At 50.4% G+C, this 27,909-nt stretch overlaps 1 protein-coding gene across 13 annotated transcripts in view; it reads right to left on the bottom strand.

The window, feature by feature from the left end:
• The window catches only part of Rap1gap2 (RAP1 GTPase activating protein 2), a 230,443-nt gene that overhangs the window by 75,362 nt on the left and 127,172 nt on the right, over positions 1 to 27,909 (bottom strand). The gene's annotated exons all lie outside the window — the stretch shown is intronic.

Here is a 27,909-nt window from a genome sequence, read left to right as displayed (position 1 = left end):
ACGAGCTTCCTCACTGGGCTCCAGGCCTCCCTGACATCCCTTTCTCACAGCTCCCCACACAGCAGCCATCCGATCTTTTGAAAACAATAAATCCAGTTTCCAGCTTCAACCCCTCAATTTACCACTACCTGTCCCTGCGTGGTCCAGAGAAGCCAAGTCATTTATTTGATAATGTGGACATCAATCCCACGACACCCATCCTGTAGTCTGAGACTGAGGAACTATATCCCCAAATATATGCCATCACTCCCCACCCTCATCCCGACCTGCCACCCTCAGCTCCCTGAAGAAAGAGACAGCACGGCCCAGGAAGGGAAGAACAAGCTAGTCTCTGGCCAGCAGGTGTGTGGACAGGAACCAGCAGTCCTGGCCAGGTTATGTCAGTCTAGGGCCTAGACCCTAGGTCACCCAAGTCTACCAGGAGGGTCACAAAAGCCCTGGCTCAAGTGAGGGTCCATCAAACCTCCAGGGCAGCACAGGACATGGTCCCCTCAGTCTCCACCCCAAGTCCCACCCCAACCACACTCTGAGAGCTCTAGGCTAAGTAGAAATCAAGCAAAGAGTCCCTTTCGCTTATGTTCTAGAAACAGCAACCTGCAGTATAGCCTTTGGTGGGCAGGCGGGCCTCTGGGACCCTAGCACAGAGCCAAGAAACCTCAGAAGAGCACATGAGTGAGATCTCCCGTCCCGGACCAGGATCCCACCTCGGATCCAGACTAGGCAGGAAAGGTCTGGTCCCTGACTCACCTGCCACCTGTCCTTCCATACCCCTTCCCCTCAACACACACACGCGCGCTCACACACACACATACACACCACTCAAAAAAAAATCTGTCACTGACTTCTGCCCCTCCTTCCCCTGAGTGACAGGAGGCCTCTATGCCTGTGGTAGACAAACAGCCTCTCGGGGCTCCCTGCCAAGTGGGGTTCTAGCTGGTTCTACTCACAGCCCCTCCAGCAGCAGGGTGTAGACGGGAACTCTCCGCAGCTGGGAACACTCACCACAAAGCTCTTTAAGAAGTCCATCATTTTCTCTGGGCCTGTCTCCGTGAGGCAGGAGGGACCCTTCTGCTCTAGAGGCACAGCCCAGGCTGTGGCTGCTGTTGCTGCCACCAAGGTGGCGGCAGCTGCTGACGTTGGACAACTTCCTTAAGATCAAACAAGGAACTGCAGGATTTGGGTGTCCGCCCGCCCAAAGCTGTTAGTCCACATTGACTAGCCATGACCTTTGACCCTTCCGCTGCCAGGGCTGCTTCTCGGTTTGGCAGAGTCACCACATGTATGTCATAGGACAAGGATCCCTCCCTCCCAAGGAACACCACCCCAGAGGCTCATGAGAGGAACCTATCTGGGACCTAGGAAAATCAAGGGTGAAGAGCAGGCTCCCCTTCCACTCCTGCCTTGAAAACAGGACTGGTACAAAGGATGCCAGTGGCCTGACTGGCATTGGAGACTACTGTATCGGGCATTGGAGGACTCGAGACAGGCCCCTCAACACCCCTACCTGTGAGCTAGGGAGCCCCATGTGCAAGGTAAATGAAAACAAAGTAAACGACAGCAGATGCCTACATCCCCGAGGACTCCAGGGTCTAAACCACCGATGCCCGAAGCGAGAGACACAGCTAAAACAGCAAGCAGTCATTTGGGGGTGCGGGACTCGCGGGAAGGGGTGCAGAGGCCTGGGGAGCTATTTTCTGTCAGGAACAGCCTGGATTTCTTTGTAATGTTAGGTGTATTGCCTTATTTCTTAAAAAAATAATAATAATAATTCTTAATGCTCTTTAAAAACAGCAGTTGCTTCATGCCCCAAGTACCCCATAAGAAAATTTTAAAACAAACACAGGAAAAAGGCCTGAGGAGACTCGCACCACATTTCAAGCTCAGAGCCAGAGGTGCCCAAGTGCTGAGTTGGGAGAAGCAAAATGGGGGTGAGGGGCAGCAGATCCTGGGTTTTGGGATCTCTTTCCCAACATAAGCATGTCAGACTCTACACCTATACAGCACCCTCACCAGGATCAGCTCTGAGAGGAAGGCAGTGTGCCCAACTCAGAAGTTAAGGCAAGAACTATTCAATCCCACCGAAGAGGGTTGCAGGGCCCCAGAGACAGACATGCTTTCAACCCATGGTTCTCCTGTTAGTAAGCTGTGGGGCTAATTATTCAGCCTTGGAGTCTCAGCTTTCAGATCTGTAAAATGGAGAAATATGGCCACTTTGCACAGTGTAGGCACTAAGTCCACAGCAAGGCAAGGCATGAAGACTCCTTCATAAATGCCTACGTTGATGATCGGCCATCTTCCTTCCTTACCCAGAGGGCTGACCTTGTCTCTGCCTCTCCAGCCCTGTCCTTTGGCTGCCAGACATGGAGCCCACCTCCTCTCTCCATCCCGGCCTGGCCTGTATCTGCTCAAGAAACTCCCAGAGTATCCCATGGGAGACAGAAAGGTCAGAAGATGTCCTCAGGTGCTGGGGGAAGGCATGGCTCAATAGAGGCGTTGGCACAGGCCCATCTCTGAGGTAAAAATAACACTGGAGGTCAGAATGGATGGGAAAGAGAGGAGCAGAGGGCTACATGGAACCTGGGCCACCTCACTTGCAGGGACCATGTGGGAGAGGGAACTAGAGCTCTGGAGAAGGCTGGCAACCTCCCTTCCAAATCCTGAAATGCTGATGCAACATACAGTGCTAGACAAGCCATGAAGCTTCTGGAGAAGCTCACAGGCTTCTCTGCCCCTGCTGAACCCAAGGACTCAGTGTGGGACTCCTATGTCCTCAACTCATCCCTGTCCCCTCCTACACCTGCTTCTGGCTTCTCCCTATTCATCCTTAGGGTCCCATGAACCATTCTGTAGAGCTTCCACCCCACCCTGCCATTCCCGTAGCCTCAGGAGCATGGCAGGCTCTAATCAGCATGTCACACCATCCACAGGATGCTTCTGCTACCCATCTGTTCACAGTATGCTGATGGTCCAAACTCCTACTGCAGTAAAGGGATGCATTAACAGGAAGTGAGGAGGACGGAAGAGAGAGACCTAACTGATTGATCTCTGGGCCCAGACTGCTAAGGATGGGGACTCCAGGAAGGTAATTCTCAGTCCCTCAACTCCTACTCACTCCACTTCATCCAGGCCCAGGATGCACCCCTCCCCCTCTCGTGCAGTCTCCAGGGTGATTTAGTTGAGGAAAAGTACAACTTAAGGTCAGAAGGGTCACTCGGCCTGTTGAAAGTCACACAGCCTGCTGGAAGCAGAGCCAAGTGAGTGTTCTAAGTGAAAGAGGGGGGCAAGATGGGGGGACGGTGAGGTGGGGAGAGCAAAGGCAAGGGAGAAACTGAATGTGCTGGTGTTTAACTCTTAGCTAAACAGGGAGGCCTTCAGCCCTGGCAGCGTCAAGAGCAGAGGCGGCCTGGTGGCCATACTCAGAAGTTGGCCCAGGGCCCAAGAGCCCCAGGCACTTCCATGCAGAGGAAGAACGAAGGCCAGGGAGACAAGCAGCCATTCTTGTGATGCAAAACTAGCCACCAACGTGGAGGGTGGGGAGAGTAACGTCTATACAAATTTCTCCTCGCTTGCAGGAGACACTCTTGCAAGAGAACCCCCATTGCCCACCTACAGTGCTTTCTTCCAAACCAGAAGCCCCACCACTCAGGACACCCCATTGTACCAATCTGATAAAACACCCTGGACGATATGAACTCCCCAGTCAGCCAGACTTCCTTTCTGGCCGCAATTTTTCCCTAGCAGCTGCGGTCCAGGGAAAAGACCCGCTGACAGTTAGGAGACTAGCATCCAAACCACAGCCTGCCACCAGCCAGTCCTGTGACTTCCAGTCTCATTTTCTTGGCTTAAAAAAAAGTGGAATAACGATCTTACACACCCTGGGTGTCTCCCAGGATGAACTGAGATGACAAACGCAGAAGCGCCTACCACACATCCAATAAATGCCGTCGGACTTCTAGAATTTACTCTGGGGAGGGGTGCTGACATTTAGTGAATTCTCACTCCGTGTGCCAGGCCCCAACTAAACACTTCACACATGTTCACCTACCTAAGCCTCAGCACCACCAGTGCCGCAGGCATGCTGGTCCTGCCCATTCTGCAGATGAAGAAACTGAGGCTGAGAGGTAAATAACTTGGTCAACAGTCAGCACTTCAAACCATGACCATCCTCCAGGGTTCAAGCTTTACATCAGCACACTTATGTGGCTTGGGACATTGAAGATCGATAAGGCCCAAATCCCACTTGTCCTCCTGAAAGTCTATCTGTCTGTGTGTCTGTGTCTGTGTCTCTCTGTCTGTCTCTCTGTCTCTCTGTCTGTCTCTCTGTCTGTCTCTCTGTCTCTCCCTCTCTGTCTCTCTCTCTGTCCCTCTCTCTGTCTCTCTCTTTGTCTCTCTCTGTCTCTCTGTCTCTCTCTGTCTCTGTCTCTCTCTTTCTCTCTCTCTCTCTCTCTCTCTCTCTCTCTCTCTCTCTCTCTCTCTCTCTGGGGCTAATGATGGAATTCAAGGCTCACGCAGGCGAAGCACACACTCTATCCCTGGCTGCACCTGTAGCCCCTCAAGCCACTGGAAAGCTCACAACCGAAGTCCCCACAGCACTTGATTTGGTTTATGTAGGTGTCAAAATACAGTTAATGTCTGGTCTGATCATTCCTCTCAACTGGAAAACCCTGGTGGGCAGAAGCTGTGTCCACACACACCAGACTTCCTCACATCTACAGCAGCGCCCATCATAAGATACCACATTATTGTGGGCACCGCTAACAGAACAGAAACCCTGTCAACTGCAAACCCTGGAACGCCACTGCTCATGAGATGCTCCTGACTTCAGAGTATTTAAACCTAAGGGGGACAGTACATCTCTGAAGGATTGGGGAAAGAACACAAAGCTTGGAATCACAAGAGTCAGGCTTGAGTCTTTACCGGCTGGCTAAAGGAAACGCTTCGTTTACTTCTCCGGGCCTCAATTTTTTTTCCCATCTGTAAAATGGGAAAATAATGGTTCTCTTGCAGAGCAGTTGTGAGAATCAGAAGAGTTTGGGAAAGTGGCTTGTAAACCACAAGGCACAGCACCAAACCAAAGTCTGTAAACAGGATAAAAATGAAGATGGACGGGGACCCAGCTAGGTGAGAATGTGGACTGAGTGTGTGCCCCAGGGTTTATGTGTAGAAAGTTGATCCCCACTACGAATTCTGAAAGGCAGAAGTTTAATCAATGACTTGTTCAAGCTAAGGGTCTGGAAGGGATAGGGCCATCAGGGTGGAATCCCATTACTCAATACTGATAACGCTACAAAAGAGGGTCTAGCAGAGACACACATGTGCTCCCTGTCTCATAACCTGCCATCAAGACCATCACCAGGTACTGGCCCTCCACTTCGGACTTCCAGGATCATGAGCCAAAATAAACTCTATTCTTTACAAAGCTATGTGGCCTCAGAAACTTGGTTACCGTATTTAAAAAAATAAAAATAAAATAAACACCTACCACAAGAGCTGGTGAGACGGCTATTCAATTCTAGAAGGAGGACCAGAGTTCAGTTCCCAGCACCCATGTGTGGCAGCTCACAACCACCTTGAACTCTAGCTCCTGGGGGAATCTGATGCCTCTGGCCTCCACGGGCACCTGCATTCATCTGTACACACCCCCCCCACACACACACACACACACATACACAGACACACACACACACACACACACACACACACACACACACACACACGTAATCAAGAATCATAAAAATAAATCTTAAAGAAAAGAATTTGCACAGACTCCATCAGCGGTTGCCAAGAGAGGCCACACATGCCTTCAAAGGGCGCAGTAAGAACAAGGCTGCCTTGAAGCGACAGCCCCACTTTCCAGGATGCAGCTGGGCTCTGGCTGTGGAGCCACCCAGGGCTGGCTGAGGCGCAGGCATCGGCACTGTGGAGAGTCTCCTGGCCATGATATCCGCTGGCAGAGCTCTTGGTCATGATCCAGTGTGTGGCCTGAACTTTCCAGTTTTCCCCACAACGTGGGACTCAGCTTCAACAGCCTCATGGGGTGGGGGTGGGGACTGGAAAAAAAACAGCTGTGGAAATCCCTTCAGGTCACTGGAGACAAACCTTCCTGGGCCTGTGTCGGGGGCGGGGGGGGGGGGGGGGGGGACTTGTGGGTTCAGCAGACAAGGAGGTAAAGAGGGACAGGTGTGGCTTTGACCTCATAGAGTCCACAGGGTCGCATGAGGCTTCCTGCTGGAAGAAATGAGAGAGAGAACAGATCCCCAAGGCTGAAAGGGTGGAGACTCAGGCCCCCCAGAAAAGCTTCCTTGGCCCTGGAAGACACAAATGGCATGGGCTGCCTCCTAGCCAGCCTGGTGGGGAGTCCAGTCATGTGAGAGGCCTGGTTTCACAGTCCCCTATACTTCCTTCTCCCATCCCTTTTCTGTCCCTGTCCCCTGCTCACTTTCTTGCTGGCATTTGCTGTGTGGCACACTTGGGACTCGCGACTAGGAATCAGCCAGGAAAGACTTTCTGTATGCCATCCATCCCCTCCCCCTTCTCAGGCAAGTTTAGGACCATAGGCACTGGCCATTCCCATCCACACCAGCCTCCTCCTCTCCAGCACTGGCTGGACTTTTATGCCCAGGAAGAAATGAGGTGGAGACATCTGGGTATGGTCCCCCAGACAGAACTCACCATAGCCAGATATGGCACCTGTGCCTGGCCCACAGCTCCTACGCCCCTCTCACTAGCTGCCCCTGCCTGAGTATCCTTCCATTTCCCTACCCCTGAGGAGTCTTCTTGGGGAACTATGAACTTGGCCACACACACACACACACACCCCGCCCCGGCCGGGAGGGTTTCTGAGTCCTGCCAGTAACTTGTCTGTGAACGCCAGCTCAGCACACTGGTCCCCAACATGCAGAGCCAGCTAGCCCACCACCCAGCTCACTACCAGGGCTGCTTAGAGAGAACCAAGTCAAGGAATCCAAGCTCACACTGTTCAAATGTTTGGGACTGAATTCCCAGACTATGACCACTCTCCCTTTGCTCTCCTTGGGCCTCAGTTCCCATTCTCCTCCAGAGGGGGCTGCTGTTGTCCCCTGAGGGATCATTAGGTGCCTTGTTACCAGCAGCAAGGCGCCTTCCTGCCTTGGAGACCTCCGGCTGCCCAGTCTCTGCAAAGCGAAGAGCAGGGCGCCCACCCACCTACCCAGGCCAGCACTGTTAGTCAGCGGTGAACACAGGCTGAAGGACAGTTATTGCAGAATTTCAGGGGTCTGGGCTCTTCCTCTTGAACACCTTCTTCCACGTGGGACAGCAGAGTTCTGAGATTTTCCTGGAGTTTGTCTCCCATCAAGCATACAGTAGGTGCACATCAAATGAGCTGGGCTGAACACTAAATCAATCGCTTTTGGTGCCACTTGGTTTAGCTTGGTTTGCCAGTGATTCTCAACCTTTTGGGGGTCACATATCAGATACCCTGCATATCAGATACCCTGCATATCAGATATTTGCATTACAATTCATAACAGTAGCAAAATTACACTTATGAAGTAGCAATGAAATAATTTTATGGTTGGGGGGTCACCACAACATGAGGAGCTGTATTAAAGAGTTCCAGCATTAGGAAGGCTGAGAACCACTGGTTTAGAGCTAAGAGAGAGACTGAAAAACATGCTGAGAAGCGGGGTAGGGGAATACATGATTCTTCTGATTTGCCCAGGAGATGTCATCTGAGTCATCCCCATCAGGCCTGGCCACTCTTAAAAGATCCCCCAACTTTTCCTCACCAGAGAGCCATGGCAGAGGAAGGCTGGGGGCTCCAGCCTCCCCACCAGCTGCGAGCTTCGCTTCAGGTTAACCTGCAGGAAGGGAGAAAGTCTGCAAATTGCATGTTCCTTTCTTTCCCCATCTTCTAGTTAATGATTACCTAAATAAGTACTTCAGTCCCCAAGCTCCAGCAACCTAATTATACATGTACAATGCATGGGGACATTGACACTAGACAGCTCTCCTCTCCATAAGCCATATGTCAAATAACACATTGTCTGCCCTGCTTTGCCAGCTGGGGATGATACACAAGGTGCAGGGGCAAACGAAGACCCTAACTAGGTTTATGGAAGGAATAGTGGACTGCCCATTCCAGGCTCAGATGTCCTGCTTGGGGAAATCATCTGGTTGCAAACGCATTCAGAGTGCACAGTCCCATGATATCCACCCCCAGGCATCCCCAAACACTGGGGTGGCATAACGGAGTGTTACCCAAAACATTTGCATTCAAGTCCATCCCCACCCCACACACACAATAAACACTCACTCATCGCAAACACACGCCCAGTCCCTGTGAGGTTTATGGGCCTCAAAGACAAGGAAGGAGGGACCAGCTGCACATGCCTGCTAGCTGTAAACAATTTTCATCTGCCATTGGCTCCAATGTGTCTCCCCAGTTGACCTGGGCTCAGAATCACAGACAACAGAAGAGGGGCCCATGACCCAGTGCCTTGCTAGGCAAAGTGATGGACGTATCCAGCGCATACATCAGAAGCGGTGAGGAGCTGTGGTCCCCAGGGCTCAAGCCACCTTATTGACCTGGAACTCAAAAGCTGAAAACAGGGCAAGACTGAACCGGCGTACCAACTGGCTAGGCAAAGAAGGTGGGGCCCACCAGACACCCTTGCCCTGCCTGAGGAAGCTGCTTTAGCCTGGCCTCAGGTATGGTCTAAGAGCTCTGCAGAGACTCCTGAGTAGTGAGTCTGGAGGCGGGCATTGTGGGTCTGCCCAGCTGACACAGTGCACAGCTGGTGAGCTCACAACCTCTCCCCTAGCCACAGGCTACCATGTGCCATTGATGGTGTTGGCCATGGCGGGGTGGTGAGCTCCAGGGGAGAATCAGCCCACTGCCAGAGGTCAAAAGAGTTCCAGATCCCCTCCCAGCCACTCAGTGGGTGAGGCCAGACAAAGGATTGCCCAGCACCCAGCAAGCAGATCCATCCAAGAGTTCAGGCTCTGCCCAGTCCTGGGCATGCTTCCAGATCCTTCCAGATCCTTCCAGCTCCCTAAGCAGCAAGCGCCCTGGGCCCAAGGCACAAACCTATCTTCACTAATTGTTTTTGTTTGTCCTTTGGGTTTTGGGTTTTAAACAGTCTCACTCTGGAGCCCAGGCTGGCCTTGAACTTCCAACCCTCCTGCCTCAGTCTCCCCAGTACAGCAATTACAGGTGTGGAAGGTGTGGACCACTACCCGGGGCCATTTTCACTCCATCAAGTGGTCCTTCGACAAGCGGTACCCTGTGAGTAGCTAGTCCGATGGGGCCACCAGGAATTGAACACCACGACCTGCTCTCCCAGGCCTGAAGGGCAGGATGTGGCTGCCGTGGTGACGGGGAGGGATACAGGTAAGCTTAGCAGAGCACAGGGTGCAATCTCCAGAGCACCCTCTCCTGGAGCTGGCAGGCAGCATGAGTCAGCCACCTCTAGACATCAGAGCACCTGGATGGGGAGGGAACCCTCTGTCTTCAGCGCTGGGGCAGAGCAGGCACCAGAGCTTAGCACTTGGAAGACACTCCTCCTTCTAGAGTGGGCAGAGTCTCAGGCCTGGCCACTTTCTCTGTGGAATTCCACGCACCCCACATCTTATGTGACAGGCTCCTTTGGCCAGTCCATCCAGTTTCCTCCCTCTCCCTCACCAGCCCACCAGCCCATTCAGTGTCCCTCACACAGCCAGCATCTGCTCATTCTTGTTACCTCTACTGACTGCCCAGGTCCAAGGCCCTCGATCCCAGCGACAGCTTCTCTCCCTGAGTCCCCCTCCTCCCATGTCTGCTGATCGATAATCCACTCCCTACATGGCTGTCAGATGGAAATCACATCTCTCTGTTGATTAAAATCAAACACCCGGGCCAGGGAGTCGGCTCAGCAGGTAAAGACGCCTGCGACCAAGCCTGACCAACCAAGTTCCATCCCTAGACCCCACGATGGAAGGAGAGAACCAGTTCCCAAAAGCTGTGCTCTGACCACACCACAGACACACACACACACACACACACACACACACACACACACACACACACACGACTAAAGTGTAATTTTTAAAAATCCAAACCCACTCCCGGGACTCACATGTAGATGTGCTCTGCCTCCGACGCCCTACCTCATCCCTGCCCCTACAGCCACATGAGTTCCTTCTGCTCCCTAGGTGGGGGCTCTGGCCTGCCCCTGTACCTTTGCATTGCTTATCTCCAGAGTCCAGACATACCCTTCCTGCCCTTCACAAAGCCCTTCCTTGCCATCTGTCAGGCATGGCTTACCTGTCACCTCCCTGTAGGGCCTTCCCAAACCCCATGGAAAGACATTTGTCTTTCCTGCTTGTTGTGGTTGGATTTTGTCAACTTGACACAAACCTAGAGTCATTTTTGAAGGGGGGACCTCAATTGAGAAAATGGCCCCCCCCACACACACACACACACACATACACCAGGATGGCCCATGGGCAAACCTGTGCTGCATTTCCTTGACTGAATTTAATGATTGATGTGGTAGGGTCCAATTCACTGAGTGGTGTCACCCCTGGGCTGGTAACCCTGGGTGCTATAAGAAAGCAGGCTGAGCAACCCATAAGAAGCAGGCCAGTAAGCAGCACCCCTCCACGGCCTCAGTCCTGCCTCCAGGTTCCTGCCCTGACTTCCTTCAGTGATGGTCTGTTACCTGAAGTGTGAGATGAAATAAGTCCTCTCCTCCCCAGGTGGCTTTTGGTCACAATATCTTGTCACAGCAATAGAAATCCTAAGATGCCACCCTTGAAGTCGTAAGACCAGAATACAATGCACGTCTCTCCCTCAGAGCACCCACGAGAAGCTGCAGTCAGGTGATGCCGAGTTTCTGTTCACAGTGTGCCTCTGTCCAGAAGGCAGGCACATGAGGACAGGGGCTGTAGCTGTTCTGTTTCTTGCTGTGTGTGTCCCCAGGCCCTCAGCAGAACTCACCCATGAAGAACATTTAACAAGCATTGTAAAGGGAATGCAGGGATGCTCCTTACACCCTGCAGTGTGAGGTGCAGAAGCCCCACTAGAGTGGGAAGTGCATGGAAGGCTGGCTAGAGGAGGCAGCATCCCAGCCGTGCCTAGAGAACGGTTATTGGGTAGGGAGAGGATGAGAGACGTGCATAAAGCTCACACAAGTAAGAAAAAAAATCACCGGACTTGCTCTTGACCTCCAGTGCTGGAGCCACACAATCCCTTCCTTGGAGGAAGGCCCTAATGGAGTAAGCGCTCCTTGGGATACCTGAAGCAGCTATCTGTGTAGCTCTATGGAAAAAGGGTTGGGTACTTTTCCACTGCACAGATGGAATGGGTCGGCTCACTTCCTTGCTCCTCTATCAGGACCCCTACTTTGAGGACCCCTGAAACTCCCTCAGGGAGAAATGAGGCTGCAAGAGAGCCAGTCACATCACACCTGGAATTCCACCTTCAAACTCTGAGATTCAACCCATTTGTTGAGGCGTCTCCTTTTATAGGAGGTCCCCCTGAGAGTCGTGGACGGCCTTTGTGTGACCTAGGAAAGGGCTCTTCTCTGAAAAGTAGCCTTTCCTCTCAATAGACACCACCCATGACAGGACATGGCCTTGCCAGGTTTCCTCCTCACCCTTCTGGGGAGCCCCAGAAACACCCTCTGAAGGACAGGTCTGCACCAGCCAGCCATGCTTCTCGGGAATCTGCTCTGAGCTATCAGAGTGACAGTCCTCATGAGCCAAGGTAGTGACCAGCCCAGCCCACCCCCAACCCTGTCCCTCACAACAGCTGACGGCCAATTCCCAGAAGAGACCATCTGGGTCTCAGTGCACAGCCCCACCCGAAAGGAGTGGGGAGAATTAGAGATTATCGGTGGGCTGGAAGGCCCTGCTGGGGTGTTTGCCAGGACACAATATTGAATTTTAAACATGTGTGCCTGTTCTCTCTCCCCACTGGAGCCTCCGGTAGCCAGGCAACGCTATCTGACCTGGGGGACCAGGAGGGGGAGTTTCCACACCAGGCAGGTCACCTGGGGTTATCTAAGCACAATGAATTGCCTCCCTCTCCGCCTACCCTCAGCTCAGTGACCCCTCCCCACCGGCCCCAACACTCGCCATCACAGAGGCCCACTCCACTGACAATGAGATGACAGGGGTCTTGGAGGCAAAATTGTGTTGTAATTAGAACAAGGCAGAAGCAGATTATGGGGATTAGGTGTCATTATCTACCTATGAGCAGATTCACCAAACTGAGAGACAGCAGGCTGAATCTGCAGCAAGAAAAAGTCCGGCTAGATCAGAGGAGGATGACAATGTATGGCTGGAGGTAAGCAAACGACACTTTTCAAGAAAAGGTGAGGCAAAGGCTGGGCATGGTGGTCTATGCCTGTAATCCCGGCACTCGGGAAGTTAAGGCAGGAGGGCCATGAGTTCCAGGCCAGCTTGGGCAACAAGTAAAGCCCAGGTCAGCCTCCAAAACATGGCAAGACCTTGTCTCCCAAAAAAAAGAAAAAAAATTAGGGTAGGGATGCAGCTCCATTTGATGAGTGCTTGGCCAGCACGCCTCAAGCCCTGGGTTTGACACCCAGGATCTCCAGCGCCACCTCAAACCAGGCATGGTGTGGCCTATGTGCAGTCCTAGCAACTGGAAGATAGACTGGAGGCCAGGCTACATGAGACTGTCTCCAAAAACTGTCCATTCATAGTAGTGCATGCCTTTAATCCTAGCATGTGGGAGACAGAGGCAGGCAGATCTGAAAGTTCAAGGCCAGCCTGGTCTACATAGTGATTTCCAGGCTATCCAGAGCTACATAGTAAAAGCCTGTTTCAAAAAAAAAAAAAATCTAAACAAATTAAAAAAAAAAAACCTGGACAAGCCTGTTAGAGCTGAATAAATAAAGCATATTCTCTCTCTCTCTCTCTCTCTCTCTCTCTCTCTCTCTCTCTCTCTCCCTTTCCACGTGAGATCTGAAAGTTTGCTAACTTAAGATGACAAAGCAATCATGAGACTGAAAAGTGTCTCAGTGGCTAAGAACACTTGCTGCTTGTGCTGGGGACTTGCCTTCAATTCCCAGCACCCACATAGTAGCTCACAACCATCTATAACTCAGGTTTCAGGGGATCCATCCAATGCCCTCTTCTGACTTCTTCAAGCACTAAGAATGCACATGGTATGTGGGCCTATGTGCAGGCAAAACACTCATACATATGAATTAAAATAAATCTTCAAAAATCATTTTTAGTCAGGTGGTGGTGGCACACGCCTTTAATTGCAGCACTCGGGAGGCAGAGGCAGGCAGATCTCTGAGTTCAAGGCCAGCCTGGTCTACAGAGTGAGTTCCAGGACAGCAAGAACTAAACAGAGAAACCCTTTCTTGAAAAACCAAAAAAAAAAAAAAAAAAAGGCTATTTTTAAATCAAGGTCATGTCTTAACTCTAAACTGACAACAGGTATATTGTGTGGCTTTTTTTTTCTCTATAGAAAAATGCAGGGAACATTCAACAAACCTCCAACCTCAGGGCTGTATAAGCAGGGTAAGGCATGTGAGATCTCACCAGTTACAGGTTCACAACACAGTGAGACCTGGACGGAGCAGCCTCGGTCACTGGTCACAGACTCTTTCAGAGCCCTAAGCTGGTGTGGTTGCCTGTCTTACACTGGAGGAGGCACAAGGCCTGAACAAGGCCTGGCCCCCGTCACTGAACTGTAAAATGACATGTGTGTCCCCCAGAGATGCCCTCCCTCATCCTGATCCCCAGAACTGTAGATGTCTGAGCTTACCCAGCCACGAGTGCTGCAGTTACAGATAAAACCAAGGCTGCCTGTGGCTGACCCTGACATGGGGCAGGAGTCAAGATGACCCAGGCAGGCCCAACATCATCATGGGCAGAGGAAACCAGCACGGTGGCAGCATGAAAAGGAACTGGCCCAGAGTCACTCACTGGGTCTCTAGACAAAGGCATGGGACCAGATGCCAAAGCCACATGAGTGGCCTTCTAGAAGTTGGATGGAGCTAGGAAATGGGTTCTCCCAGAACCACCAGAGGGAATACAATCTCTGGTACCCAAGGATGCCCATTTCAGAAACAGGAGGTGATGAAGCTTGCTGCCTTCAGACCCTGAGTTGGAGACCACTTGTTACAGCCAGAAGAAACTGACAGAGACCTGGTAGGCTCAGAGCCAGTCTGATTCTGTGGAGGAGGAACTGTGTGACATTCTGGAATTGTCTCTGATAACCATTCACTGCTCCTCAAAACTGAAATGCCAGGCCAGACGTGGTGGCACACACCTGTAACCTCAGAAGCCAGAGATAGAGGAATCAGAAGTTCAAGGTTACCCTCAATTACATAGCAAGTTTGAGGCCAATCTGGGTGCAATGACTTCTTGGTTGTCAGCTTGACTACATCTAGAATTTACTAAAACCCAAGCTGCTGGGATTTTCTTCCTTGATTAAAACATTTGAAGTGAGAAGACTCACTTTTAATCCAGATCTTCTGAGATGGGAAGACCGGCCTTTAATCTGGGCCACCCCTTCTGCTGGCAGCCTATATAAGGACATGGAAGAAGGAAGCTTGCTCTCTGCCTGCTCGTTCTCACCCTCGCTGGCAGGTCCACTGGCATTAGAGCCTGCTTCTTCAGGATTCTGGCGTATACTGAAGACCCTCTGAGCCATTCAGCCTTGTGAACTAAACAACTACTGAATTTTTGGACCTTCTATTGGTAGACAGCCACTGTTGGACTAGCTGGACCACAGCCTGTCAGCCACTCTAATAAATCGACTAGACAGACAGACAGATAGAAAGATAGATAGATAGATAGATAGATAGATAGATAGATAGATAGATAGATAGACAGACACATACATACATACATACATGCATTCACACATATATAGATGATACATACACAGTTACATAAACAGATACATAGATAGATGCACAGATACATAGATATACAGATAACATAGAAAGGAGGTAGACTGATTGATTCTGTCAGTTCTTTTCCTCTAGAGAACCCTGACTAACACACTGGGCTACATTATACAGTCTCAAAAAAGCCTGCTACACAGCCTGACGACTTGAGTTCATTCCCTGGGACCCACATGGTAGAAGGAGAAAACTGAATCCTGAAAGTTGTCCTCTGATTTCCTCGTGCACACTGTGGCATGTGTGTGCCCACACACATGCGCACAAGTGTACATGCACACACATAAACAAGTAAAATAAATACACAAATAGGAATGTTTAAGCATCTGAACTTCTGCACAGAAGCCCGGCTGCCTGGTCCCCACCTCTACCACCATCACTAACCTCGAGTGCCTATGAGCGCCCTGTGACAGGTCCCTAAGCCTCCCCAGGCACTTCCAGAACCTTCCACGTTCTAAAAAACAAATGGGGGCTCCTGGCCTGCTTTCTGCTTTGCTAAACTGGTGTTTGAGGGGCTCTGAAGCTCAGTAGCCTGAAAGCCCCCCAGGTACCCTTGAAGCAAACCCTCTTGCAAAATGAGGGGGGTCACTGTCTAGGGATTTCCTAAGTTTTTTAGCTTATGCAGCCCCCTCTTACCTCTACACCCAGCATTTGGACCATCAAGGCCATGAGAGCTAACTTAGGTTGATTTCAAAGGGCCATCTCTGTGGTTCTTCCCTTTTTACAGCTGTTAAACTCTCAGGTCCTGCTGCATCACATCTTCCCAGTTCAATAAGGAGTCACCAAGCCTGAGGCCCTCCCTAAATCCACCCCACATCCACCCCACATCCACCCCACATCCACCCCACATCCACCCCACATCCACCCCACATCCACCCCACATCCACCCCACATCCACCCCACATCCACCCCACATCCACCCTAACTGCTGTCCCCTGTTCCCCCCATAGTCCAGGTCTGTTGACCAAGCAAGGAGACCAAGAACACTCCTGAGCTCCATCTGGACATCCACAGGGGACAAGGCCTTGAATGCTCTGACCTGACCCTCTGGGCCATCTCCAGGGTAAGATCAATTCTTGTCCCTTTGGAGGCCATTACCGGGGCCTGCGCCTGGGAAGAAAGGGCTCCAGAAACACAGCAGGTCGTGTTGTAAAGGACTAGACGGTGTACCCCTCTGACTAGTACTGAAAGTTGCCATCATGCTGCCAAAGCCTGTCAGAGGGCAAATCCAGTCTAGTCCTGGAGCTCATGTTCCTGATGCTTCAGGCCAGACTCCCCTCCCCTCCCTCCCCTCCCCTCCCTCCTCTCCCCTTCCTCCTCATCCACGGCCACCAGCCTCTCTCCTTCCACTTTCCTTCCCTCCTCTACCTTGCTTCTTCTCCTCCCCCTTCCCAGTTCCTCTCTCGCACATCCCTCCTCTACAACAGATGACGCCACCCAGCCATCCGCCCCCTGCTTCTGGCTTCCCATGTAGAGCCAGACAGCCATCGTATTAACATCTGACATTTCAGAAACTCCTCGGCCCCACTGCCAAATCAAATCAGCTCATCCCATGCCATTCCCTCACAAACCCAATGGTTGCCACGTGTAATGGAGCTCCTGGCTCTGGAAGGCTTTCCTCCACACAGCTGCAGAGACAAACCCACTCACTACCCACAGCCACTCCCCTCAAAAGAACACTCTCCAAGAGGCCAAGTTCACAGGCAGCACTGTTCTCCCACCAAAATCACCCGGTTCTCACGTTCCAAAGCAGGGAGCCAGCCACCATGCAGAGGGGCACTATAGTTCATTGTTGATTAATCATTTGTATGCTCAAAGGCTTGGTTCGTTGCTGGCTTTTTTTTTTTTTGTTTTTGAGACAAGGGCACTGTAGCCCAGGCTGGCCTCAAACTCACTATATGGCCAAGGATAATCTGGGATGACAGATCCTCATGCCTCTACCTCCCAAGTTCTAGGATAGCAGGTGTGCACCATAGTGCCTGGCTTGGTTCTTTTTTATTATGGTCTTTCTCAAAATCTTTAGAAAAGTCACGAAAAATACTATCTCTTCTAGAGAGGAAATCTCTCTTTCTCTACACTCCAGCCATTCCTTCTGAGCCACTTGGGTTTTTGCAAGGAAAACCAAATTGGACTCTTTTTATTACAAAGGAGCATAAACAGGGTGATCTCATTTATGCATGGCTCTATCCGTGTGTGCGATGCCAAGCTGGCTGGATGCTTAGCAAGTGGTGATACTGGATATTTCTGGATAGCAAGATCATTAAGGCAGTATTAATATCTTAACAATGTACCTCTTTGTACTTATTGTACAGAGCATTGCTTAAGTGTTTCTCAATAAGCATATATTCGTTAAAAAGTGGTTTATGAAGCTGGGTTTTATTGTTGCTGCTGTCTACTTGCAAGAGAGATGAGTCATAATAGAAATTCTCTTGAAAAATACTGGGTTTGGGGGCACAACCACATTCTAATATGGATCAATCAAGAGGCTTCATCCATCATTTATAGGCGAGTATTTAACAAGCATCTATGGCGGGCTCCCTGCATACTGGGTTCTATGCAACTGGTAGAGGCATACAGACCCATCCCTGACCATAGGAGCTACAGGGCCAGGTCCCCCCGACCCTGCCACACTCTGCTCCTATGCAGGCAAATAAAAGTCACATTTGATTTCCAACTACACAAGTGGGACAAGTGTTGACCAGGCTCTGGACCTTACCATGTTCCCACCAGGAGCTCTCTAGGTAGAGCAGCCCAGACCCTGTGAGGGGTCAAATGCTACCCACCCCCACAAAAAAGACATGTGCATGTCCAAAGTCTGTGAATGGGACCTTAGGGAATGGCAGATGCCATGGTGTGAATATACATCCCTCCAAATTCATATGTTAGAATTTAAGGCCCAAGGGAATGGCATTAGAAGGTAAGGCCTTTAGGAGACGATTAGTTCATGAGGGTTTTGAACCCACAAACTGAATCAGTGTCTCATAAGAGGGCTGGAGGGAACTATGCAGACAAATACAGTCACACACAAAAGGGCCACATTTGGTACACAACAACAAAGTGCCATCTTGGGAGCAGAAAGCAAGCTTTTACCAGAAGCCAAATTCACCAGCACCTTGATTTTGGATTTCCCGTCCTCCAGCAGAGTGGGAAACAAATGTCTGGTGTTTACCAATCACACAGTCTAAGGCAAAGAAAAAACAATAGAGCTGAAACAGCTCTCAAGATGCAATCACCATCCTGGACTAACTCCCCAGAGGGCTTTCCATCAGATGACAAGTGTCCAGATGCACAAGAGGCCACAGGACCGCAGAGACAGAGGGAGGTGAGCAGTAACGTCAGAGCTACCACAAAGCCTGAAGAACAAGCAAGGTTTCTCCCACAGACTTTGGTGGGAGCAAGGCTCTGCTGACACCCTGATTTCAGACTTCTGGCCCCAAGAGCCGTGGGAGAATATGTTGCTGTTATTTTAAGCCACCCACCAAGTTTGTGGTAATTGTTAGAGGCTCTAGAAACAAATAGACACCCCAACACCCAAAACTCCATCTCCACACTCAGCCAGGAGCAGAGTCTGCAGGAGGTCAGGGCCAGAGCAGTGCAAGACAACAGGAAGCGGACACATAGGACCCAGCTGTTGGTGCTAGGAATGGCACCAGTGGCAATGCTTCGAGAAGAAAAGAAGCCACCACCCACTGCTTCCCAAAGCCCCGGATACTAGGCTTGAGGAACCAGTAGTAACACTTGTGCAAGGGGTCAGAGCAGGCTAGGGACAGAATATGGGAGTACCCACTGCCAAGTGGTCTCAGGGTAGCATGTACGGCCGTTAAAAGGGAAGCATGGGTTTGTCATTAAAGCCACCCTACAGATGTTTGGCTCATTGACCATGACAACAACTGCTAGTCTCTACAGACACTGAAATATACTGCCTGTATGGTGTCCAGACCTTTACAAAGCCCTTGCCAGCCCATGTCCTCCTTAAGCCTCACAGTGACCCAAAGGGCCCGTGTCAGAGCTGAGGTTCTCAGAACACTGTTGATCTACACAGAGTGGCACCATTAGGTATTAAACTCCAGATCAAGGGGAAATGAGATGACTCAGCAGATCAAGGGGAAATGAGATGACTCGGCAGATCAAGGTGCTTGCTACCCAGCCTGGCAACCTGAGTTATGTTCCTGGAAGCCATAGGATGGTGGGAGCAAACCAACTCCCACAGGTTGTTGTCCAGTCCCTACACACACACACCATGACGTGGACACACACATGGGGATGGACACACACACACACACACACACACACACACACACACACACACAAGCAAACAAGTAAACAAAGTAATTTTGAAAACAAAAGTCCAGGTTCAGGACTAAGACTCTGTACGAGACCAAGCACTATCTACAAGGGAGATCAGAGGACCAGTTCCGGGACCAAATGAGTGGTCAGACATGGTATAACTAGGGTAACTAGGCATTAACTAGGATAACTAGGCATAACATGCAGATCAACAGTGTTCTGAGAACCTCAGCTCTGACACAGGCCCTTTGAATCACTGTGAGGCTTAAGGAGGACATGGGCTGGCAAGGGCTTTGTAAAGGTCTGGACACCATACAGGCAGTATATTTCAGTGTCTGTAGAGACTAGCAGTTGTTGTCATGGTCAATGAACCAAACATCCCAGGAAACATCACCACAAGACACCTGAATGTCAAGGTCTCAAAATATGAGTAAGGCAAGCCAGCAACTGAGCCTTGATCCACCTTCTCCAGGCACACAACACCCAGACAACAGATAGCTCATGCAGAGTTCTGCACCCTAGGCTGCACCCCACACAGCCTCACAGACCCTTGATGCCCTGCCGTCAGCCTTCCAAACATTCCCCACAACATCAGCATTTGCCCAGAAAGTTAGGTTCACTTCAATACCAGCTGCAGAAAAAAGACCAAGGGTAAACAAATCTAAGTAGACACTGACAGATCAGAAAGAATGTTCCAAGGCCAACCTCAGAACTCCACATAGTCCTGAGTGATCCAAGTCTCTATACAGTCCCATTTCACAAGCTTCTAAGAGGAGGATGGCCTTGAAGGCCCTTCCTGTGACCATAGGAATCACCTGGACTAGAACTCCTGCTTAAGTCACAGAAGCTTTTATAAGAATTCAAGAATCCAGTTAGAAACTTTCCAAAAACCACACCTCCAGGCCTTCTGGGTAGGCTAAGCTGGCTCCTTACTTTTATCCCCTTCCAAGCATCCCATGAATATCTGCACTTAACAGGTAACAATTCACATCTGAGACAGACGCTCCCATAGTATCAGGCCCCTCTAATGTGGATGCCCACCAAGGCAGAGAACCAGAAGTCCTCAGAAAAAAATGTGGTAGCAACAGAAGAAATAAGGTGTGCATCCTTTCCTAACCCCAGCCCTAACAATAGTCCTAAACTTAACCCTAGCCCTAGCTCTAACCCTAACCCTAACCTTAACCCTTACCCTAACTTAACCCTAGCCCTAGCCCAAAGCACTGCTATCTTAAAAACAAAGTGTCACCCTTCAGAAACTGTTTTGCAGGAACAATAATGACATTGAAGAGCACAAGCCACACACATGCGTTCTGAATGATAAATGCACAGAATTTCAACCAATGACAAGCTCCAGAGACCCACCACATGGGAACTCTTCCTGTCCCTACTCCACAAATGAGGAAGGCGTGGCTCAGAACACTCACCCAGCTCAAAGCCCCTTCACCTGCAGCAGACTGACTCCAGAAACTGTGAAGAAAGTTTCCCACTTTATGGGTCTGATCACTTTGAAGAAGCCCCTTGGGGACCAGGTCACACGGACTAGATTGGCATCCACACCAGTGGGGGATCATGGGACCAGTGTGAAGGTGTGGAAAGGGGGCTGGGCTGCAGAATCAAAGGAGAGGGTAAAGAGGTCCCCAGAGAGATAATTCAGGGAGCCCTGCTGTCTTGACCCACCCACTCAGAGAGGGTACAGGGTCCTGGAGTCCTGGAGATCTTGGCCAAGGCCTGTAACACAGTCTCTGTACTGGCTAGTTTTTATATCACCTTGACCGCACAGTCATTCTTAAAGAGAACCTCAATTGTGAAAATGCTCCCACCAAATCGCTTGTTGATAATTGATGTGAAAGGGCACAGCCCATTGTGGGCAGCGCCACCCCTAGGCTAGTGGTCCATGGTGCTATAAGAAAGCAGGCTAAGCAAGCCATGAGGAACAAACTGATAAGGAGCATCCCTCCATGGCCTCTGCATCAGCTCCTGCCTCCAGGTTCCTGTCCTGTTTGAGTTTCTGCCCTGACTTCCCTTGGCAGTAGACTGTGATGTGGACCTGTAAGCTGAACTAAATCCTTCCATTCCCAAGTTGCTTTTGGTCGTGGTGTTTTATCACAGCTATAGAAACCCCAAGACAGTCTCCATTAATGACTTCTAAAAAGCAGGGCTCCTCTCTAGGGCCACCCATCACAAGGTCAAGGGTCCAAAGATAACGGAAAAAGGCAAAGCTCCCACAAGCTAGTGGCTCTGGGTTCCGTAAAGAGAAGCAGTGATGGTCTGTTCCTCAGAGATAAGAACATCACATAGGCTGTCACTGTCGTCAATCACCATCATCACAGCACCTGCTGTGTCATGGATTACATCATTGCTACTCAATAAGCTGCCAATACACAACCACTGTCCCTGCGCGTGTCTGCTGCCCCCTGACAGAGGGAAAGAGACGGAGTCAGGGAGCCTATGAGCTTGCTCTAAGGACTCCCTAACAGTGATAGTGTGGCTAACGGTTAGGGTAGTGTGGGGTAGTAGTTAGGACACGGGCTCTGGAGCACGCCACAGGCTTGCTACTAAGCAGCTTCAGGACCTTCAACAAACAGCACAGCCTCCTGTGACTATTTCTGGCAGAGGTGCCTAAAGTGATTCCTCTCCAGTGACAGCTCCAAATGATGATGGGGGCTTTCCACAGAGCTTGGCTGGACAGGATTCTGAAGCCACATGGAAGCTCTCAGGAAAGAGCCCCATGATCAATGACTGATATATGCACAGGGAAGAAGGTGGTGTCATGTGCTCTCAACTCTTCAGATAAAGAAGTGCCATGGCCAGCAGAGACGCTTCACAACACACGGGTGCACATCTATGGCCAACAGATGTTTTGACCAAGACATCCAAGCAATTCAACAGGGGAAAGAAGTCTTCTCGACAGATGATGCTGGAACACTGGGATGCCTGTATGAGGATCGGTGAACTGAGCCCTGACATCAAACCACACACAAAGTAAGTAGACATGGATCTCCATTGGACTCAACATCATCAGTCATTAGAAAAATATACAAATTAAACCACAGTGAGCTGCCAAAACACACCCACTGAGGCGGCTAAAACACTCAAGATTGACAGTGGTCAATATTGGCAAAAATACAGAGCAGCCAGGACCTGATGGCACTGCTGGCGACGTGCACCATGGTGCAACCACTGGCAGTCTGTTGGTTTTGTATGACGTTAAAGATTCAGGGCTGGGGATGTAGCTCAGAGGTAGACCACTCACCTAGCATGCACAAGCACCCAAAGAAAGAAATAATAATAAAATAAAGGTAAAGAGTCAGGCCAGGTATGATGGCACATTCCTGTAACCTCAGCCCTCAGGAGACTAAGGGAGGCAGACAGTTGTGAGTTTAAGACCAGACTAGCCTAAAGAATGAGACTCAGGACTCAAAGAGAAACAACAAAATGTTCACCGGCTCTTGGATGTAGTGATTCTATTCCCTAAATAATCTAAGAGGAAAAAAACATACAAGTCCAAACAAAACTATACTACAGCAGTCAGAGTTTCTGGCTGTTAGTATAGCCCAAACCAAAAACCAATTGTGATGTCTTCATATGACAGTGTATTGCTCGATAATAACAACAACAATAATAGTAAGGACTGGGGGCTGGCACCAGGAACAAAGAAGAGAGATGGACTGGCCATGGATCAATATGACGAGTTGAGGAGGGAGAGAGTGAGCGCAGAAAACCGTGAGCTGGAGCCTCAGCCCAGAGGGATGCTGAGAGGGTCCTCCAATGTCCACTCCCCTCACACTTACAAAGCTTGTACAGCTGCCTCCCCTACCACTGAGGGAGAATGAGAGAAGGGATTAGTGGCCTTGGGGATAAGACCCTGAAGGGACAACATAGGAACAAACTGTCTGCACCTCTCTCAGGGGAGCCCCAGCTTCCATCACCTGCGTCTACAAAGGAGAACATCTGACCTGGAATGTCTCAGACTTGCATGAGGAGGACTTGGAAAGCTAAAGAAGGGTCACCGGCCACCTGACCAACCTATTTGGGACTCCAAAAACAACTCTGGCAGTTCAGGTCATAGTCAGCTCAAGCCCCAGAGAAATCAGTGTCTAGGAGATGCTTCTAGGACATTCACAATGTCTAGGACATTCTTCAAGAGAACCTGAGGGTCAGCCCTAATTCATTCCCCAGGGGGCAGCCCAACCTAGCTTCCCAGGGCCTTCATCTTCTTCATCTCTAGCCCCTCCTCTCCTCTCCTCCCCAGTGAGAAGGCACTTTTAATCTGTGAGCTTGTCACATGCTGAGCCATATGGCTTCCTCTGCTAAGTTAAGGTCCCCAGTGGAGGCTCTTTGAGGGTCAAGGACCAATGCTTCTGGGTGGTCCATGGGGACCCGTACAAAGCCAGGCACACTGTGGGGTCTGCTAAATGCCTACCGGTCCTTGTGGATGTGAAAATCAAACTGGAAGAATAAAGCCCTGGCAGCAATCCACTGCACAGCCAGGCAGCCAGCCCCCCCACACACACACTCCTAGCCTACCCTGCCCGTCCTCGGCTTGGGCTCTGGCTGGGAACTGGGCTCCTATTTCAGCCCATCTGCTCAGCTTTTTCTCAGCTTCACATTGGGGGTAGGAAATCCCCGAGGGAAACAAGCTGCACAGTGGGAGAGAGGGACCAGTCTGGAACTCCACCTATCTATAAAGGAAATGGATCACCAATCCCTGACCCAAGCTAATCAACCAAAGGAGTATTCTGCATTTGAGTCACACGACCAAGGGAACCTGGTGAATGCTTCTCTTTCCAGGCACCTGCTTGGGTGGCAGAAGACTGATTCAAGGGGCTGGGGAGATGGCTCAGTCAGGAAAGGAGTTGCCATGTAGCATCAGGACTTGAGTTCAATCCCCAGAACCATTAAAAAAGCCAGGCGTGGGGCCAACAGCTATGGCTCAGCAGGAAAAGGTGCTGGCTGCCAAACCTAACGACCTGAATTCAATTCCTGGGACCCAGATGGCAGAATGAGAGAATCAACTCCTACAAGTTGTTCTCTGGCCCCCATACTTGAGATGTGGCACATGTGTACGCGCGCGCGCACACACACACACACACACACACACACACACACACACACACACACAAAAAAAAAAAAAAAAAAAAAACTAAATAAACAAAGTTAAAGCCAGGTGTGGCAGTGGGCACTTTTAACCTTAACTCTGGAGAGCCAGAGACAAGCTACTGGGCTATTGGGTAGATAAAATATCCCGGGGCTCGATGGCCGGCAAAACTGGCTTACTTGGCAAGCTCTCAGCCAGTGAGAGACCTTGTTAAAAAAAAAAAAAAAAAAAAAAAACACACATGAAAGAAGGGACTTGCTGTAAAGAACAAAAAAAGTTCAAGGGGCATGCAGGGGTGAGGACAAGAGAAGGTAATGGGGGAGTGTGCGTGTGCATGTGGAATTGTCAAAGAATAACAAGTTCAAAACAAAAATGTGACTGTCTGATTCCACCCTGGAAACAGAAACAAAACCAGGGAGGCAAGAAAAGATCTCCTAGATATAAGACAGAGACTGGAGAGATGTTCAGTGGTTAAGACTGCTCTTCCAGAGGACCCAGGTTCAACCCCCAGCACCCAAATGGCCACTCACAACCATCTGTAACTCCAGTTCCAAGGAGATCAGACACCCTCTTCTGCTCTCCACGGGCACTGTATACACATAGCTCAGAGATATACATGAAGGCAAAACACCCATACATGTTTAATAAAAGTAAATAAATCTAAAAAAAAAATGGTAAAGATTCAGACCAAAGCCCAGAGTACATTCCTTCAAGCTGGAGGTTTCAGGCTGTCCTCAACAACTCAACCACCCTAAGTCAGGAGCCAAGGGCCCCAAAGACCAAGAAAGGGTCATCCAGGAGCTCAGTCCCGGCAGGACGGACAAACCAGCAAAGCGCAGCAGCAGCAATGGATGAGAACAGCCTTGGAACCCTCCATCTGTGCTGAACAAATCAGTGTGCTGTGAGCACTGTGGTTTTAAATCCCTGGAAAGCAGTTAACTTCATACAATGGGGAAATTTCCTAGCCAGAGAGTCAAACCACAGCTGCAGAATAAACCATGACAGACACAAAGAGACCAGAGACAACAGACCCCAAGACCAGCTACATACAAGATCCCCACCCAGAATCTTTAGGCAAGCCCAGCTCCTTCCTTTCCTATCTGACCCTGCCTTTGGAGTCTGGACACAAAAGTCACAGGCTGGGAACTTCCTGAGCTGAATTCAAAGAGTTTTTCAAAAGATGGTGTCTGAAGTAGGGGATGCCTTCTGATGGTGAGTCACAGAGTTCACCGAGGATGGTTCAGGGTCTGCTCTGGGCCTGCCTGAGGCTCTCTCCCCGACAACTCACAACTCCAATAGCCAAAGCACAACAGACTGCTTGATCTCTCTCTCTCTCTCTCTCTCTCTCTCTCTCTCTCTCTCTCTCTCTCTACCTCTCCCTCATCTCTCTCTCTCCCTCTTCTCCTCCCTCCCCCACCTCAGCCTCCTTCTACCATTTGGCTCTCTGCTAGAGTCTCCCCGTCTCATGGTCCATCTCCACTCCCTGACCCTCTGCATCTCCACTCACTCCTCAGCACTGCCATCTGCTGTCACCCCACCTCTCCAGAACTGGCCTTAGTCATAACCCAGCAAACACCAGGCCACTCTGCACAGTGTTCCTCTGTGCAGTCCACATCACACTTGGCCTCACCCCAGCAACTGGCTCAGCTGTCCATCCCTCACTGCGGAGTGCTCTTTCCTCTGTGTCTATGGGCAGCTTCTTCCACCATACCATCCCAAGAACATCTCCTCTTCCCACTCCACACCCTCCTTAGACAGCTGCCCGGCCTGTGAACACAGCATGAACAACCTGACCCTTTTCCTCCCAGCTAAACTATCCCACCTCAGAAAAACGCTTGCACCAAGTTCCATCGCTCCAGACCTCAGGACCATTCTTGCCTCTCTCTTCGAATCACCTTGTCTCATCAACCTATCACCTGAGAACTCTGAGCTCTACCTACTTCCAAATAACCCTGCTGGTACCCTGGGCAAAATCCCACCCTCTTCCCCTGTCCTCCAACAGCAGCCTCCAGTACATCTGCTGCTTCACACTGTTCTGGTCCTTGCAGAGTCAGGGTGAATGCTTGCAGGCCCCAACACAGCCAGGGGTGGTGGACACCTCTGATCTCTGCACTCGGGAGGCCAAAGCCAGAAGGGTCAACAGTCTGAGTTACATAGGAAGACCTTGTCTAAAAGAAAACAAAAACAAAACAACACCTTCCAGTGCCCTTAATTAGGAAAAAAAAATGTAAAATCTTTAGCAAAACTTCTGCTTGACCTATAGTCTGCCTTCAGGTCTAGACTCTTCACCCCTATCTCAGGATATTCCAGCACTTATGGTCTTTTCCAGTTCCTCTCTCTTCTTCTACCTCCTCTCTGGGATCCCTGAGCTGCTCTGTGCCTCTGGTCAGGTGCAGGTACCATTGGGCAATCTGAAGCAGGGCCCAAGACTCAGCATTTCTGAGAGGCTCACCAATACTGCTAGTGTGACTTGTCCCTTTACCTCACTTTGAGTAGCAAGGGTCTCGAACGCCACTATGACTCTACCTTGATGTAAGTCTCCCTCAACTCTCAGGGCCAGCTGAAATAGCATGTCCTCCAAGAAGCCCTGTCTGTTGCTCTCCAAAATCTCCTCAAGGCCTGCCCCTTTATCCTCCCTGAGGGATATGGGGCTTCCCCTGGGAACATTCACCTCCCCTAACTGTCCATCCCTCTTTCTTATCTTTCCTTTATCAACTTCTGGCTCCCTGGGTGAACTATGAACTCCAAGAAAAAAAGAAAGCTCAGTATCTTTTTCATCCCTGGGTCACTAAGCACCCACCCAGCCCTGGGCCTCTGGGTTCAGCAGCCCCTGCAAGGGGCCCTGCCCACTCTGTGTCCATTTCCCCTCTTAGAGGGGTGCTTCAGTTTTCCTTCCAGGAGCCACCCCAGTCCTTCTCTCAGTTTCCCTGGTGTAGGTCATGAGACTCAAGCCTGTCCAATCACAGCATTCCATTTGTCTAGCCAGTGGGCTTCCTCCCTGGGACTCTGTCAGAACTACTGGCAAAAAGCTATTCTTTTTCCATGAGAGCTACTTATCTCATAGGAGATGCCGTCACGATCCTGCCACCACTGAAGCAGAGCTTAACGAGGAATGAATCACGTCACAGAAGAGAAAGGGGAAGAGGCAGGCTCCCCCAGATGAGGCCATGCCTGGGAAAGTTCCTAAGCATAAGTGAATAGTGTTTCTGTCACTTGCAACCAAGAGTCCTGACTAATGCAATTCTCAAATAAACACTGGGTGTTGAATGAATTAAACAGTCATGCAAGTGGAGCGTGCCAAGAGAACCCTCTGACTCCTAGGCTTCCTCATTATCCCTGTAAACTCTTGCTGTCCATGAGCAGAGACAATCTTCCCACGGCCAACTCTGCAGACCGAAGGGCTGAAACTCAGATGGGCCACATCCTCCTCTGTGCCAGCCAACCAACCCCAGCAGTTGGGTCATATACTATCCCAGACTAGGCTGACTTTGGATGCCCAGGCATTCTCACCAAGAAAAGAGTTGTACCATCCATCTTGTGCCCTGTCCCACATCCCACCTGCCTCTGAATGCCTGCCCCAACTAGGGCTCTGCTGTCATTATCAATATTCTCACA

Source organism: Peromyscus californicus, unplaced genomic scaffold (genome assembly GCF_007827085.1).
Source record: "Peromyscus californicus insignis strain IS unplaced genomic scaffold, ASM782708v3 Scaffold_3__1_contigs__length_106647218, whole genome shotgun sequence".
Taxonomy (NCBI): Eukaryota; Metazoa; Chordata; class Mammalia; order Rodentia; family Cricetidae; genus Peromyscus; species Peromyscus californicus.
This window is presented reverse-complemented; position numbering and strand designations above follow the sequence as displayed.